The sequence below is a fragment of the Gouania willdenowi genome, chromosome 16, assembly GCF_900634775.1.
Source record: "Gouania willdenowi chromosome 16, fGouWil2.1, whole genome shotgun sequence".
Lineage (NCBI taxonomy): Eukaryota > Metazoa > Chordata > Actinopteri > Blenniiformes > Gobiesocidae > Gouania > Gouania willdenowi.
Window position 1 is genome coordinate 31388879 of NC_041059.1, and position 13895 is coordinate 31402773.

The following is a 13895-nucleotide window of genomic DNA, read 5'->3' on the forward strand; positions in this document are numbered from 1 at the left end:
ACAATTCACAAAAATTGCAATCATATGAATCTTTTAAAAAATATGGCCTCACCAGCCTCTATTACATCTGCTCTGTCAGTCCAGGAAGTCTTGAACTTGGGTAAGAGAACTGCAGCTGCAGCCAACTCTGGATCCTCCATCATCGGTCCAAAACGCTTTTGAATCCCATTTTGCAGGGCTCTGATGAGTGGCACACATGTCTTGCTTGATGTCTCTAACCTGCTAAGTTTGGAGAGTAGTTGTTGGATTACAGGTAGCAGCCATCCCATGAAGGAAGTAAACTCAGACTGGAGGATGTTTGAAGCCTTCACCAGTGGCTTCATGGTGGTACAGTACTCCCTTAGGAATGCAACTTCTGCAGGACTCAACCTGTAAGATACAACAAAAAAACCCATCATGACTATAAAAATGGCAGAAACAGCACCACATTTGACACAGTTTTGTTTGGCAACCCTATTTGCTGAATAAGGACAGGTGGACTTGAGCTGCTGTTTAAAGTGAGTTTAAAGTTATTTTTTAATCATTGTTTAAATTATTTGCACTCTGAATTAATGTTTCACATTATTAACATGCTGCTAAAAAAAATCTAAACTCAGAATAATGTTTTGTGTTCTTATAAATTATGAAGAGACTTCATTTTTTCAACTGTCCATTAAAGAAAATGCATATAATTTGCAACCAAATTGGTAGGTGTCCAATTTTACTCACATTTCCACTTTGAACTCCTCACAAATGCTTCTGATGGAATCTTCCCCCTTCTCGTCAAGAATGCGTATTATCCTTTCAATGGCAAGGTAGGTTGAATTCCACCGTGTTGCATTAGGACGAATGACCTGTAGCTCACACTTGTCCTCTACCATTTCATTTGCCAAATGAGACCGGCCGGTTTTGTTCCAAATGGCCTGGCATTTTGCAAAGGTTGCACGGGAGAGCCTCTTGTAGGTGTCATTCATGCTCTCTGCCAGGGCAGCATCGGTTGTTGCCACAAGGTTAAGCAGGTGACATGCACATCGCTGATGAGGAGGGAGTTGATATTCCAAACCAGAGTCTTCATCAAGGATTGCACTTGCATCATGGTAGTCAATATGGTCAATCAGGTCAAGAGCATCTGGGTCAGCTTCTTCTTCATCTTCTTCTACATTATTTTGTGCCCCAAACATGTGGAAGGCCTTGATGAAGTTGGACCCACTATCAGTTGTGGTTCTTACAACTTTGCCTCTAATCTTGAATTGGCAATGGACATCATCAAGAGCACCAGCAAGCATGTCAAACGTGTGTGACCCTCTCAATCTTTTGCATGCTAGTGCTGCAGATCTTCTTTCCAGGGACTCCTCCTCTATCCAATGGCATGTAACACCAAGGAAACTTTTCTGATGAACTGACCAACAATCAGTAGTGGTAGCCACAAATTTGACTTTATCCAGTGTTGCAACCAATGTCTTCTTCATGTGATCAGCAGCTTCACAGATTCTGGCACGGACAGTAGGTCTGGAGATGACTTTGGCTTGAGGCTGTAATGTGGTAACCAATTCTTTGAAAGCAGGCAGTTCTACCACTGCAAATGGCTGTAGACCCTCACATATGAAATTGATGACAAGCTTGTCAACAGTTGCTTGTGGAACACGTTTGTTTGCAGCTCTCAACATCAGGTCTGGTAACTTGGCTTGTTTATTTTCTGAGAGCTTGTTTGGTGTGGCTGTTGTCTTTCGCTGATGAGATGTTGCAGCCACAGTGATGTACTGCTCAGTCTTTGATGGATGTTTCCTCTGTTGAGACAAATATGATCACACATCAGGTTCAAACACTACTTCATCACATCACTGATTAAAACCATAAGAAAACACATTTTATTTCAAATCATTCAACCAGAGTAATAATTTGAGCTAATCTTTGATCATTTAACATTGTATAAAAGTGATAAAATTTGGTTAAACTTTGCTGATATATTGCTGTATTTATTCATAAGTGTGAATCAATTTTGAAAGATCATTACAAAAAAAAAATCTATTTCTGTATATATTATAAATTCTGCAATATGTATATTGTCTGTAAAAAGAGCAAAACCCAATGTATCAGTATTTAAATATTCTAACTCCCTTTTATCAGCATCAGCATAAAAAAAATCCAGTATCAGTCATGTCTTAAAAAAACAAAGAATGCAAAATATGTATAAATCAATGCTAAACGTTAGCCTAACGCTAGCTTAAATCTACCCTCCTTACCGACAAGCTAATGGCTATTTTCAGTGGTCAATTTTCAATTGATGCCATTTGTGTTTCATAACATAGCGTCCCCCTGGCTGCTAGCACAAAATATATGCCTGTTGAATTGCCAGTGAGTATCAAATAACTACAGATGTAATTCATTATTTATGTAAGAAAACCTTTCTAAAAATGATAATTAAATCATGCTTTTGCGTTACGTTAGCTAGCTCTGTCATCAGGCTAACCAACAGCAGCCTTATCTTAGCCAAACTAATAAACTTAACACACATGAAAAACAAGTACAGTTGTAAAACATCTTACCGCAATGTGTTTTTTTAGATTAGATGCTGAAGTTTTATAAGCCGATATGATCGTAGTGGTCAAACAAAGTCTGCACTGCATCTGGACGCTGTCTCCCTTTTTCCCTTTGTACAAGAAAAATTCCTCCAAGTACGGCCACGGGCACTCGGACTCGTCTTCCGACTTTTCACCATCATTTTCACTGTTTGCAGTGTTGTCTTCTGCCTCCATTCGGCTTCTCTGCTCGGCTTCTCTGTTCCGCTTCTCTGTTCCTCTTCTTTGCTCCTCTTCTCTGTTCCGCTTCTGTTCTCTGCTCCTCTTCTTCGCTTCTTTGCTGCGCTGTCTATGTTACCTTCAGGGACTGCTACGGCAACGGACTTTCCTATGTTACGTTAACTGGCGCCAATTAATAGCGATTAGACGGCCTTCTTGGCTACAAAGATGTGGATGAAAGTATGGTCGTTGGGAGGTGCAAATTGAGGGCGTACTCAGTAGCGATTTATGATTTTAAAAGTAGCGAAGTAGATTACATGGTGTAAATTGTACTCCAGTATGAGTAAAATTACAAACTTGAAAAAGTTACTCTAAAAGTACAAGTACCCAAAAAATCTACTTAATTACAGTAACGTGAGTATTTGTAATCCGTTACTTCCACCTCTGGTAAGCAGAGGTGAAAGTAATGGATTACAATTACTCATGTTACTGTAATTGAGTTGCTTTTATGGGTATTTATACTTTTGTGATTATGTTTCTAAATCTGTTTATAAGAAGTAAAGCTATTCATTACATTTCTACACCCAACTGTTACGACCAGCCACTTTCTTCAGTGCAAGTTGAAGTTTCTACCTATTGTTGTTTTATGTTGTTACCCACATGGCACATTTGGTATGACACTGTTTTACAGTTCATAATTGTAGCTATACTTAGAGCCTGATACATTTTTAATTCTTTAAAATTGTATTAATTGGTCTTATTTTATACAGACGTTTTTGTAGAAAGATAAATCAAGTTGTAATTGTGCAAGATTTAGTTTCTTCATTTTTTAAGTTTATTCATGAGATGTTTATTGAATACATACCTCTGACGTTCTAGAAATAATAATTGCTTCAAGTTAGGCAAAAAAAACAGATTTGGAATGTATGCATAATAATGTTAGATCACTTTGTTTTCATTATTAAAACCTTAGATTAAGTTAATCTTTCTGTGTCAGAAAAATGATTCTAAATGTCATATTACATAAATAATGTCTATGTGTGAGCTAACTCAGTCTGTAAGAAGAACTGATGAAGAAACATCCTGTGATGAAGATGAGCTCAGGTTCTAATGGAAAGTTAGTTTAATAAGCACAAAAAGCATTTCACCAAGTTCAAGTTTTTATGATTTTATTTAATATAGTTTAAATCAAAGCAGTCCATGTAGACTAGACTACTGCTGTCTCATTCTCTGCTGTGGTGACAAACATCTGGGACCATCTGATCTCTGCAATCACACAAGACATTTTACACATGAGTACAAAATAACCTCTATTTTTATATTTGGCATTTTGATATTAAACATTCAACTTCAATTCAATTCAACTTTATTTATACAGAGCAAAATACAACAAAGTCATCTCAAAACGCTGAACAAAATTGTCACGAGACGGAACTGAGGCTCAAGCGCAGACAGCACAACAGGAGGCACAGATACAATTAACTGATTTATTTCACAAAAACTGAATACAACAGAAAACCTACCAGCGCCCTAAGTGGGGTGGTGGAGAAATTAAGTGCTGAGCAAACTGAGGGAGACCTAATACTAAGATTAACTAAAAACGATCAGGAAACTACTGATGAAAAAACAGAACCCTAGGTCTAAAGGCATAAACTCAGAATGACTAAACTAGCAAAGGAAACCTCTGAACCCCAAATGGGCAGGAACACAGAGACGCTCGAGCTGCAGCCAACGCGGCCGAAACAAAGGAGCCTGGCACAGGAGTGGGGAAGAACCAGCTGAAGGGTGGAGTGAGCTGAGGGATTCCAGCGGTGATGATGGTTCCAGGTGGGAAGGAAGCAGGAGAGATCCCATCGGCTGAGAGGGTCAGAGTCTGCAATGCTTACAGTTTGGCGTCGGTTTGTGGTCTGCCGGTGTCTTAAGTAGTGGTGTGACCACTCCCCGCCGCAGCTGGAAGCAATCCTGATGATTAGAGTTGAGTAGTCTGGACAGTGAGGCATGGAGACCACCAGATGGTGCCAACGGACCAGTTCAGGAGATGCCAGAGGTAGAGGGCATGACAGTACCCCCCCTCCTACGTGCGCCTCCAGGCGCACGACCAAAACGTTCAGGACGCCGCCGCTTGAGATCCCTGATTAGGTCAGGGCAAAGGATCTGACTGCGGGGGACCCAGCTCCTCTCCTCAGGCCCGTAACCCTCCCAGTCCACGAGAAACTGGAGGCCGCGACCCCTGTGGCGGACATCCAGCAAGCGCCGAACCGAGTAGGCGGGCGAGTCATCCACCATCCTGGGAGGAGGGGGGGGGGGGAACAGGAGGAGCCAGGGGGGAGTCCCTGGCGGGCCTGACCTGCGAGACATGGAACGTGGGGTGAATTTTCAAAGTTCTGGGAAGGGTGAGACGTACCGCTGTCGGACTGATGATCTTCTCCACGGGGAAGGGACCGATGAACCGGGGTGCCAGCTTTCTGGATTCGACCTTCAGAGGGAGGTCCTTGGCCCTCAACCAGACTCGTTGGCCCACAGAGTAGGTTGGTGCCGGGCAGCGACGGCGGTTGGCCTGCCGCTCCATCCTCTCAGTTGATTGTATAAGTCTGGCCCTGGCCCTGTCCCAGACCCTTTTGATCTGGCTGACGAAGGTCTGTACAGAGGGAACGGAGAGTTCTTGTTCCTGGGAGGGGAACAACGGAGGTTGATAGCCGAGGGAGCACTGAAAAGGAGACATCCCCAGAGAAGAGTTTATCTGTGAATTGTGTGCATACTCCACCCAGGCCAGATGCTCAACCCAGGCAGTGGGGTTGGAGGAGACCAGACACCGGAGGTACGTCTCCAGAGACTGATTGGCCCGCTCCGCTTGGCCATTAGACTGGGGGTGAAAGCCAGAGGTGAGACTGAGGGTGGCCCCTAGGGCAGCGCAGAAGGCCTTCCAGACTCCGGAGATGAACTGTGGACCCCGGTCCGAGACAATGTCTGCTGGTATCCCATGCAACCGGAAGACGTGGTCAACTAGGAGGGATGCCGTCTCCCTGGCTGAGGGGAGTTTGGGAAGGGCGACGAAGTGTGCTGCTTTGGAAAAACGATCAACAATGGTGAGGATGACCGTGTTACCTCCAGAGGGGGGTAGCCCCGTGACGAAATCCACAGCGATGTGTGACCAAGGCCGAGTGGGCACCGGGAGTGGTTGAAGGAGACCCGAGCTGGGTCTGTAAGGGGTCTTGCCCCGGGAGCAGGTGGGGCAAGCGGCGACAAAGTCCCGAGTGTCCCTTTCGAGAGAGGGCCACCAAAACCTCTGCCGAAGGATGGCTGTGGTCCGGAAGCCCCCAGGGTGGCAGGCGAAGCGAGAGGTATGAGCCCACTGGAGCACCTGGGTACGCACAGACTCAGGAACATAGAGAACATTAGGCAGGCAGTTACCTGGGATTGGCTGTTGGGACTGTGCTTGACGGACCTGATCCTCCACTTGCCAGGTTAGAGAGGCGACAAGACGAGCAGGGGGAAGGATAGATTCAGGGTCACCAGAGGGTTCGTCGCAGGAGAACTGACGAGACAGGGCATCCGGCTTGATGTTACGGGACCCCGGGCGATACGTGAGGGAAAACTGGAAGCGACCAAAAAACAGCGCCCAGCGGGCCTGCCGAGAGTTCAATCTCCTGGCTGAACGAATGTACTCCAAGTTCTTATGGTCTGTCCAGACAATGAATGGGTGCTCTGCCCCCTCCAGCCAGTGCCGCCACTCCTCTAGAGCGAGCTTGACCGCCAACAGCTCCCGGTTCCCCACATCGTAGTTCCGTTCTGCTGGGGTCAGGCGGCGAGAGAAGAAGGCACAGGGATGCAGCTTTTGGTCAGATGGGGTCCTCTGGGAGAGTACGGCCCCAACCCCGGAGTCGGAGGCATCCACCTCGACCACAAACTGAAGGTGGGGATCTGGCTGAACAAGGATAGGCGCAGAGGTAAAGCGTACCTTGAGGGACTGAAATGCTTGCTCGGCCTTGGGGGTCCACTGGAAGGGAATTGAGGTGGAGGTCAGGGCTGTGAGAGGGGCTGCCACCCTACTATAGTCACGGATGAAGCGGCGGTAAAAGTTAGCGAAGCCCAAAAAACGCTGTAACTGTTTCCGGGTCTCTGGCTGGGGCCACTCGGAGACAGCCGATAGCTTGGCCGGGTCCATCATAACACGTCCTGGGGAGATGACAAAACCCAAAAATGATACAGTAGTAATGTGAAACTCACACTTCTCCGCTTTAGCAAAAAGGCGGTTCTTCCACAGGCGCTCCAAAACCAGGCGGACATGGCGGACGTGTTCCTCTTGGTCTCTGGAATAAATCAGGATATCGTCTATGTAAACAAACACAAAGTGGTTGATCATATCCCGGAGCACATCGTTAACCAGGTTCTGGAAGACGGCGGGGGCATTCGTGAGGCCAAAGGGCATTACTAAGTACTCAAAGTGTCCCAGGGGGGTATTAAAACCCGTCTTCCACTCATCTCCCTCTCTTATTCTCACTAAATGATAAGCATTCCTCAGGTCTAGTTTGGAGAACACTTTGGCCCCATGGAGGAGGGTGAAGGCAGAGTTTATCAGAGGTAGAGGGTACTTGTTCTTCACGGTTATATTATTTAGGCCCCGAAAGTCAATACAGGGTCGCAGGGACCCGTCCTTATTTACGAAAAAGAATCCCGCACCTACCGGAGAAGTGGAGGGCCGAATGATACCTGCTGCCAGGGAGTCCCTTGTGTAAGTTTCCATGGCGGCCTGCTCGGGTTTAGAGAGGTTGTACAGACGGCCAGAGGGCAAAGTGGCTCCAGGCAGGAGCTCGATGGCACAGTCGTAGGGCCGGTGAGGAGGCAAGGATAGGGCATCCTCTTTACTGAAGACTGGAACTAGGTCATGGTAAACCTCAGGAACGCCGGACAGGTCCGGAGGCCGAGGATCTGGCTTGGGATTTACTGGAGCAGGGGATGGGGCTGAACGGAGACAGTTAGCATGACACCCAGTACTCCAGGACTTAACCTGGCTGCCGCACCAGTCAATGGAGGGGTTATGTTTAATCAGCCAGGGGTGCCCCAGCACCAACTGTGGGCGAGAATGTTCCAACAAGTGAAAGGTTAGTGTTTCATGATGGTTACCTGCTAACCGGAGGGTGACAGGAACTGTTCTCCGGCGGATCGTGGCCAGGGGGAGGCCGTTGAGAGCACGGGCCTCCACGGGAGAATCCAGTGGCACCGACGGGATGTAGAGCTGCCTGGCGAGGTCCGAGTCAAGGAAGTTCTCCTCGGCCCCAGAATCCACCAGCACGGTCACAGAAAGTGAGTGGTTCTGATAGCTGAGTGTAGCGGGTAGCTGTAGCAGATGAGGGGAGGTGGAAGCAGTCCGGCTCACTCGTAGACTCCCTGTCACGAGTGAGCCCTCTTTTTTGCTGGTCTCTTGGGGCAGGAAGCAATGAAGTGCCTCCATGGCCTCGGAGGCAGCCTCAGGGAACGGTGTGGGCGTAGCAGGCTGGAGAGTGGGACTCAGTCGGCGGGAGGGTGCTGAGTCCCTCCAGTGTGCGCGCTCTCTGCGCCTCTCCCTCAAGCGATTGTCAAGCCGGATGGCGAGGGAGATTAGGGCCTCCAGGCTGCCCACCTCCTCCTTGGTGGCGAGTTCATCCTTCAGAGCCTCGGACAGTCCCCTATAGAATGACCTCTGGAGGGCCGGATCGTTGAACCCACTGGTAGCTGCAAGGGCCTGGAATTCCACGGAGTACTCTGCAACACTGCGGGCCCCCTGCCTCAGGGCCATGAGGCGATCTCCAGCGTCTCGCCCCCGAACTGGGTGATCGAAGACGCGCCTCATGTCTGCAGAGAAGCGGGAGTAGGAGGTGCAGATCTCCCCCTGTTTCTCCCACACAGCTGTTCCCCAGTCCCGTGCAGGCCCCCGTAGAAGGCCAATTAGATATGCGATTTTAGCCCTATCGGACGCGTAGGAGGTCGGTTGTAACTCAAAGACGAGTGAAACCTGAGTCAAGAAGGCCTGGCAAGAGCCGAGATCTCCAGCATAGCGCTCAGGAACCGGAACCGTGGGTTCACGGCCTACTGTGGCCAGGGCAGAGGGAGAGCCTACAACCGTCGTCTCGGGGGCATTAATGGGGGTAGGCTGGCAACCTGACGCAGCTAGTGAAGATGCTAACACGGACTGCTGACCAGTAAGGTGAGACATTTGGCTGATTAGAGCTTTAACGCTAGACACGAGAGTCTTGAGTAGCTCATCATGCCAGCCTAGAATTGCGTCATGACTAACTACAGCATGATGAGCGGCTGAGGCCTCATCTGTAGTGCGGTCTGCTGAGCTCATTATGGCCAAACTGTACTGTCACGAGACGGAACTGAGGCTCAAGCGCAGACAGCACAACAGGAGGCACAGATACAATTAACTGATTTATTTCACAAAAACTGAATACAACAGAAAACCTACCAGCGCCCTAAGTGGGGTGGTGGAGAAATTAAGTGCTGAGCAAACTGAGGGAGACCTAATACTAAGATTAACTAAAAACGATCAGGAAACTACTGATGAAAAAACAGAACCCTAGGTCTAAAGGCATAAACTCAGAATGACTAAACTAGCAAAGGAAACCTCTGAACCCCAAATGGGCAGGAACACAGAGACGCTCGAGCTGCAGCCAACGCGGCCGAAACAAAGGAGCCTGGCACAGGAGTGGGGAAGAACCAGCTGAAGGGTGGAGTGAGCTGAGGGATTCCAGCGGTGATGATGGTTCCAGGTGGGAAGGAAGCAGGAGAGATCCCATCGGCTGAGAGGGTCAGAGTCTGCAATGCTTACAGTTTGGCGTCGGTTTGTGGTCTGCCGGTGTCTTAAGTAGTGGTGTGACCACTCCCCGCCGCAGCTGGAAGCAATCCTGATGATTAGAGTTGAGTAGTCTGGACAGTGAGGCATGGAGACCACCAGATGGTGCCAACGGACCAGTTCAGGAGATGCCAGAGGTAGAGGGCATGACAAAAATATAAAGTCCATAGTAAAAAAGAAGAATGAACCCAACAAGATCCACATGAACATCCACATGATTTCAAGGAGGATCTAACAAACATATTTGCTTCAACTGAAAACATTTATAAAACTCTAAAAAAATACTAACAATGTAGTAAGAAAATAATATTGAGAAGAACTGTTCCATGTTGTATTGACACAAGCATGTTTTAAAGATGGTGTTTCATTCCTGAATGGATGCCAGGGATTATTAAAAAGCATATTGAAGCAGAAGAAGTGTATGCCTCTCCACTCAGTCTGAAGTTACAGATGTGGAGACAGATGTTGCATTTCATACAAAAGGAAATGGTTCCCTCTACTGGGGACAACTGAACATTCAACATAGAATACAGCATGAAATACTAAAGTTCCTAAAAAATAAAAACTGCCATCATTTCAGTGGTTTTTACAATGTGTTCAGGATACCTGCTCTCTCTCTCTCTCATTTCAATTAAAAACAGCTTTATTTGTATGACAAACATGTTTACATCGCCAACAATGTGTTATAGAACAATGTGTACATTTGTTTTTGGAGTCAGTTTGTGTATTTGTTTTTTTTGTTTCATATATAGTATAATCTTCTCTCATTTTGTGTGTTTTTCTGTTAGTGTTAGTGTATTTTTGTAGTCATCTGTCATTTTAGCTGTTTTTGGAGCCTTTTTGTGTGTTTACTTTGATGGAACCTGGTTTAGTCACGTTGTCCTTTTCCATTTCATCAAATATTATGCCCAGAAACTTATTTTCATGATCTATGTCAATATGTACACCATCTATCAATAACTGTGCAGGAGCATTGTTTTTGCAAATACCAAACAACATTGATTTAGTTTTTAGTAAGACCTACTTAAATTCAGTGATAATTTGTTCCTATTAAACCACTTGGTGTAAAATAATAATAATAATTGGCTCAATTTAAGCAAAACATAAATGAATTAATATTTTATTTTTTTAATCTGCATTCAGACATCAACACTCTCCAAAAAAACAGATTTGGAATGTATGCATAATAATGTTAGATCACTCTTTTTTCATTATTAAAACCTTAGATTAAGCTAATCTTTCTGTGTCAGAAAAATGATTCTAAATGTCATATTACATAAATAATGTCTATGTGTGAGCTAACTCAGTCTGTAAGAAGAACTGATGAAGAAACATCCTGTGATGAAGATGAGCTCAGGTTCTAATGGAAAGTTAGTTTAATAAGCACACAAAGCATTTCACCAAGTTCAAGTTTTTATGATTTTATTTAATATAGTTTAAATCAAAGCAGTCCATGTAGACTAGACTACTGCTGTCTCATTCTCTGCTGTGGTGACAAACATCTGGGACCGTCTGATCTCTGCAATCACACAAGACATTTTACACATGTGTACAAAATAACCTCTATTTTTATATTTGGCATTTTGATATTAAACATTCAACTTCAATTCAATTCAACTTTATTTATACAGAGCAAAATATAACAAAGTCATCTCAAGCGCTAAACAAATATAAAAGCGATAGTAAAAAAGAAGAAAGAACCCAACAAGATCCACATGAACAAGCATTTAGCGACAGTGGGAAGAAAAAACTCCCTCTTTTTTATAGGAAGAAATCTCCAGCGGAACCAGGTTCAGAGGTGGCAGCCATCCGCTTCAACTGGTTGGGGTTAGTGAACAGAGGGACAAACAGAATAGGATAGAAGAATAGTCCATCCATGTGTCCTAGACTAGTTGAGCTGTGAGCCATCGATCAGGAACCGCCATCTCCAGCATCAAGACACCTGAAACAGAAAAGAGAGTGGAGGGTGAGGAGAAGGCACAGACTGCAGGAAAAAAAATAATTTATATATATATATATATATGCTAACAAGAGGATTTTTTTAAAAAATCCATGTGTTTATTGTCTTTCTGTGTAAATGGGAGGTTTTGCTTACATTGTTTTAGTGAATAGAAGTCTTTCTGTCCTCTGATGTCTCCTCCTGAGGCTGAGTGTGGGACACTTCAGTGGGCTGTTGTGGATGCTGGTGCTCCCATCCTCCATCGTTCTTCTTCTACACCTCCATCAGTAGATGCTGGCACTCCTGTCTGACACTTTACAGGCATTATTTTAAAGTAACGTCCATTTTTACAATAAACATGTGTTCAGTGTCTTTCTGTGTAAATGGGAGGCTTTGCTTACATTGATAGAAGTCTTTCTTCATCTCCGTCCTCTGTTGATGTCTCCTCCTGTCCTCCATCTTTTCTTCCCTCGTTCATCCCACATGCTGGGAATAAAAAGTTTATCTTTAACTCTTAACAACCTAACTTAACATAATATACATGCATGTTTTATTAAAGTGACAGGAGAACCACGCCGACTGTGGCCCGTCATAAAGAAACTAAAAATAAAATGCTTACTATCTAAAAAGGTCCTGGTGCCAGACGCTGCCTGGGACATGAACTGTCCCACAAGACGCAAAGGCCAGCTATGACTTACCACCTACAACAACTATTTACATAACGGTCAAGACACTACAGAGGTCAAAAACACAGAAAGTTGATGATATACACAAACCTTGGTGCAAATACAACTATGGATAGAGCTGGAGACTCCTCAGCGTTCCACGTCCAAGTGCAGATCCACACCTTCACTGTCAGGGTCACTGTAAACAAAGAACTCAGAAATATTACAAGCAAACATGTCAAACTCAGCTGCCTCTATTAGGACAGGAAGTTGGGCCCACTCTGGGTCTAAACCCAGGAGGTCGACCCACACTGGTTCAGAACCCAGAGGGTCGGCCCACTCTGGGTCCGAACCCAGGGGGTCGGCACAGTCTGGCTCGACCAACTCTGGGTCCGAACCCAGGGGGTCGGCCCACTCTGGGTCTAAACCCAGGTGGTTGGCCCACTCTGGGTCTAAACCCAGGTGGTCGACCCACACTGGGTCTAAACCCAGGTGGTCGACCACCTCTGGGTCCGAACCCAGGGGGTCGTACAAGTCCAGGGCCAAAGCCGGAGCCTCGACCCAGGGTGGAACCAAACCCTCAGGTGAGGCCCACTCATGGACTAAATCTGAAAAAAAGAAAAAAGAAAAACATGGTTAATAAAGAGTGATATTTCAATTCAATTTACTATGGTTCACAATAGTAAGAAATATAATTATTAGATGTATTGTATTTTCTCAGACCTACACACAGTAATGTATATATGGAACAACAACCAAACAGAGGGGTATTGCAGTAATGTGTGATCTAAAACATGCTACGTTTTATTAATTGTTGCAATGCTTTTTTAAACTTTGGATTGTACATGCCTAAACTGTGAATAAAAAAATATATAATTAAATAAGAGGAAAAAAAATAAGCCATTTAAACTTAAATAAGGAGAAATATTTCTACATCAAGAAAATAATCAATGTAGGAAATAAAGTATGTAGTAACAGATTAAACATCACTGACATGAGTAGAATAAACCAAGAAATATTAAATTACAAACAATGCAAACAGCATCCATGGTAAATACATTTTACCCAGTCAGCAACATTCTTTAAGTCTAAAAAACAAACCAAAACAAAATCATAACAGCTAATTCAGGTGCTCATGGGAAGTGTAGTGAAGTCAAAGTATCCATTTTTTCTATAAAATGTGACAAATGGACTGAAAATAATGTAGGAAATAAAATACACATTTCCATCAAAGCTACCTCAGAACAGGACTTAAGTAAATAGTAAATAAAACTCTGTAAAACAGTCTCAGCAGCTCAAACGCTCACTACAAGTATCACATCAGAGTCAAATTATCACAAAAACAAACGTTAAACACATGAAAAATGAAAACTATCAACCATTTTCTGTAGGTCTTTAATATAAATATAAACGCCTTAAACCTGATTCAGACCTAGAATAATGACTATTTTAAATCATAACACGTTTGATGCTAAAATGATTAAAGTATGAATATCAGATAATAATAAAAACATGTCTTACCTTGGGCCATGCGCGGGGCCATGGTCACCTACTGGTCTAACGTCTTCTTCTCCTCCTGGTATAAAGTCTTCTCTGGTCCTGGTATAAAGTCTTCCTGGTCCTGGTCTAAGTCTTCCTCTGGTCTGGTACAAGTCTCGTAAAGACTTTCTGTGTGTTTTGTAAATGTTTTTCAGCTCAAAGTTGCTCACAGCTCTCCTCTCTCGTCTCGCTGCTCACAG

At 44.7% G+C, this 13895-nt stretch overlaps 1 long non-coding RNA gene across 1 annotated transcript; it reads right to left on the minus strand.

Moving 5' to 3' along the window:
- Positions 1 to 11432: 11432 nt before the first annotated feature.
- LOC114478388 (uncharacterized) lies at positions 11433 to 13749 on the minus strand. Its single transcript, XR_003675852.1, has 6 exons — positions 13678 to 13749; positions 12661 to 12764; positions 12268 to 12540; positions 11893 to 11977; positions 11648 to 11804; positions 11433 to 11494 (listed from the first exon to the last, which is right to left on the minus strand). It is a non-coding gene; the product is annotated as an uncharacterized LOC114478388 (long non-coding RNA).
- Positions 13750 to 13895: the final 146 nt, after the last annotated feature.